Here is a 4,853-nt window from a genome sequence, read left to right on the forward strand (position 1 = left end):
TTTTTTTTGGTATGGTCAGCTAGGGTGTCAAAAGAGTGAACAAATCTGTCTTGGAAGAACTACAGCTAGAATGCTCCTTAGAAGCAAGGATAGCTAGTCTTTGTCTCACATACTTTGGGCATGTTATCAGGAGGGACCTGTCCCTGGAGAGAGACATCATGCGTGGTAAACTAGTGAAGAAGAGGAAGAACCTCAACAAGATGGATTGACACAGTGGCTGCAACAATGGGCTCAAGTATAACAATAATTGTAAGGATGGCACAGGACTGGGAAGTGTTTTATTCTGTTGTATATGGGGTTCCTATGAGTCAGAACTGACTTGATGGCACCTAACAACAACATGGTCAGCTGATCTTTCACAAAGAACCAAAGTCCATTAATGAGGAAAAGATAAACTTTTTAACAAAAGATGCTGGTGAAACTGGATGTCATCTGTAAAAAAAAAAAAAAAAACTGGACCCATACCTCACACCATACACAAAAACCCACTCAGAGTGGAACAAAGACAAACCAAAGACAAACATAAAACCTAAAAAGATAAAGATCATGGGAAAAAAAAATGGGGGCAATACTAGGGTCCCTGATACATGGCATAAATACAATATAAACTATAACTAATAATGCACAAACGCCAGAAGATAAACTAGATGACTAGGAGTTCCTAAAAATTAAACTCTTAAGCTTATCAGTAGATTTCACCAAAACAGTAAAAAGAGAACCTACAGACTGGGAAAAAAATATTTGTCTAAACTGTCTCTGACAAAGGTTAATGTCTAAAATCTACAGAATATTTCAACACCTCAACAATAGAAAGACAAATAATCCAGTTAAAAAAAGGGGCAAAGGATACGAACAGACCCTTCATCAAAGAAGACATTCAAATGGCTAATAGACACATGAAGAAATGCTTGTGTGTGATCATTAACCATTTGAGAAATGCAAATCAAAACTACAATGAGAGGACTGCTGGTCAACATGGCACTGTAGACAGAAGCACCACGCCATCCCTCCACAGCAAAGATCCAAAAAACTAAGTCAAACAGAGGTAAACAATCCTGAAACCCTGAGCATCAAATGAAGAGATAAAGAACTCAGAGAAGCACCGAATGGAATAAGAAACTGACAGAGAACACAGAGCAAGGACAGATGCATGCAGAGGTCCCCTATCAGCTAATGCAGCATGGATAAGCCATCTTAGACTCCTATCAGAGATTGGAGAACAGGGGGTACAAGAAAGTAGCTTCACAGAGCTTCCAGCAGGAGAAAGAACAACCATCTCTCATCTCTCTACTCCAATACCAAGCTCCCTTAGCACTCTTTTTTTCTGTTTGTTTGTAAGTTTTGGCTCCTGTTCTTCTGTCCTCTCTCTCCTCTTTCCCATACCCATCTTAGCTCCACATATCACAATCTCTCCCCTCCTTCCTGCCTACCTGCACTGTGTGCTGAACATCACACCCCCAAGCAACTCAGGCATGGCCTACCAGAACCTGCCCTGAACTGATTTCCAACCTGCCCTTTGGCCCTAGTATGTGCCACAAACAACTGATCCCAGCAACTCCCCTTCAGCTGGATCTTCCCTGCTGTACCATATCTGAGTGACTGACCCTGCCCACTGGAGAAGAAGGTGAAAAGTATCATGTATACAGACGAGCAAACAACAAAGAATGCACAGCCCACCAGCTCAGATATAACCAAATAAAACAAAAAAGCAGGACAAAACAAAAAAACCTACAACCAATAAACAAGGAAAATAATTACTGAATGTCCCGAAGACGGCAGACAATATCAAAACATATACAAAAACAGAACAGGATGGTTCCAGTAGGCATCCAAAATAAAATACCAGACGACTTTCCAGTAGAAGAAAAGGCACTAGAATTACCTGATAGGAAATTCAGATATCTAATATTCAGAGCTATCCAAGAGTTGAAGCAAAAAGCAGACAAAAATGAGGAAAAAATAGACAAATTCATGGAAAATACAAAAAAAATGGAAGAATTCAGGAAAATAATAAAGGAACAAAATGCTAAAATAAATTCACAACTAGAAATCATACCAAAACAACGATTAGAAATCCAAAAGATAAACAAGATTTCAAAAAGGGACAGTGTCACAGAAGAGCTGAGGAGCAGGTTTGAAACAATGGAAGACAGGATCAGCAAAATTGAAGACAAACACTCCGATACAACTCTGGGGAAAAATCAGAAAAAAGAACAAAGAAAAAAGAAGAAACCCTGAAAATTATGTGGGATACAATCAAAAGCAAAAATCTGAAACTGATAGGAGTTCCAGAACAGGAGGAGAAAACAGAAACCACAGAGAGGATCACTGAAGAACTCCTGAGGGAAAACTTCCCCAATATCATGAAAAAAGAAAAGCTGACCATCCAAGAAGTTCAACAAAATCCATATAGGACAGACCCCCAAAATAAAATTACCAAGGCATATCATAATCACACTCACTAAAACCAAAGATAAACAAAGAATTCTGAGAGCAGCTTGAGAAAAACAAAAAGTCACATACAGAGGAGAAACAATAAGACTAAGCTTGGATTATTCAGCAGAAACCATGCAGGCAAGAAGACAATGGGATGATATATATAAAAATTTGAAAGAAAAAAATTTCCAACCAAGAATAATATATCCTGCAAAACTCTTGTTAAAATATGATGGTGAAATTAAGACATTTCCAGATAAACAGAAATTAAGGGATTATGTAAAAACCAAACCAAACTTACAAGAATTATTAAAGGCAGTCCTTCGATCTGACAACAAACATCAGACCACAGGCTGAATCTAGGATGGAGGATCATACCAGCCAGCTACCAACCTAGGAAATGAACTCTCAAGGACCATCCAAAACCAAAAGAATTACAAGAGGGAACCAGAGAAGTTAATCTGTAAATGACAACAACATCAGAACAATAAAAGAGGGACTAAACGGTGCAGGTATAGAGCCTTCTAATGGAGAGGAAGGCAAGGTGATACCAAGTAATAATCAAACGGTTGAAATCTAGAAAGATAAGGTTAAATTTCAAGATACTCACAAAACTACTCATCAAAATAAAGAAGAAAAACATGAAGTCTCAGTAAAAAAAAAAGCCTACAAAAATAAAAGACATTTAAAAAATCCACAAAGAAAAGGAATTCAGCACAGGAGAGTAAGAGGAACAAAGAAAACGTCAGCACCACAAAAAAAAGCACTACAAAATGACAGCAGTAAACTCACACCTATCAATCGTTACACTGAATGTAAATGGCCTAAATGCATCCATAAAGAGACAGATAGTGACCAAATGGATTAAAGAAAAAAAAAACAGGATCCATTCACATGCTGTCTAAGAGACACACATGTTAGGAACAAAGATGTAAATTTATTAGGAATCAAAGGATGGAAAAAAATATTTCAAGCAAACAGCTACCAAAAAAGAGCAGGAATGGCCATACTAATCTTGGATAAAATAGATTTTAAAACAAAATCCACCATAAAAGACAAAGAAGGACACTATAAAATGATTAAGGGGACAATCCATCATGAAGACATAACCATAATAAACATCTATGCACACAATGATAAGGCTCCTAAATACATAAGACAAACTCTAACAACACTGAAAAGAGAAATTGATCTTTCCACAATAATAGTAGGAGACTTCAATATACTACAGTCATTAAAGGACGGAACATCTAGAAAGAAACTCATCAACAATACACAAGAACTAAAGGGCACAATCAGCCAACATGACCTCATAGGCATATATAAAACAATCCACCCAACAGCTGCAAAGTACACATTCTTTTTCAATGCACATGGAATGTTCTCCAAAATAGAACACATCTTAGGCCACAGAGCTATCCTCAACAAGTTTCAAAACGTTGAGATAATACAAAGAAGCTTCTGTAATACAAAGAAGCTTCTGTGACCACAACACCATCACGGTAGAAATTAACAACGGAAAGAGCAAGGAAAAAAATCTTACATAGAAACAGAATAACACACTGCTTACAAACCACTGGGTAATAGAAGAAATCAGAGCATCAAATGAGAATGAAAACACATCATACCAAAACCTTTGGGACACAACAAAGGCAGTCCTCAGAGGACAATTTATAGCAATAAATGCACACATCAAAAAAGAAGAAAGGGATAAAATCAAAACATTAACTACAGAACTCAAACAAATAGAAAGAGAACAGCCAAAAAAAAAAAAAAGAAAGGAAAAAAAAAGCCCACAGCCAATAGAAGAAAGGAACTAATAAAGATCAGAGCAGAAATAAATCTAACAGAGAATAGAAAAACTATAGAAAGAATCAACAAAACCAAAAGTTGCTTCTTTGAAAGGATAAACAAAATCGACAAATCACTGGCCAGACTGACAACAGAAAAACAGGAGAGGATGCAAATAACCCAAATAAGAAAAGAAATGGGGGACATTACAACAGACTCAACTGAAATAAAAAGGATCATTACAGAGTATTATGAAAAAATATACTCCAACAAATTTGACAACCTAGAGGAAATGGATAAATTTTTAGAAACACACCACCTACCCAAAGTAACACAAAGTAATGTTGAGAATCTGAACAGACCCATAAGAAGAGAAGAGATTGAAAAGGTAATATAAAAGACTCCCAACAAAAACAATCCCTGGCCCAGACGGCTTCACTGGAGAATTCTGTCAAACTTTCAGAGAAGAGCTTATACCAGTACTACTCAAAATATTTCAGAACATAGAAAAGGAAGCGACACTTCCAAATTCATTCTATGAAGCCAGCATAACCCTGATACCAAAACCAAAGATGCCAAAAAAAAAAAGAAAATAACAGAAAAATATCTCTCATGAATATAGATGC

This window comes from Trichechus manatus, unplaced genomic scaffold (genome assembly GCF_000243295.1).
Source record: "Trichechus manatus latirostris isolate Lorelei unplaced genomic scaffold, TriManLat1.0 scaffold00004, whole genome shotgun sequence".
Lineage (NCBI taxonomy): Eukaryota > Metazoa > Chordata > Mammalia > Sirenia > Trichechidae > Trichechus > Trichechus manatus.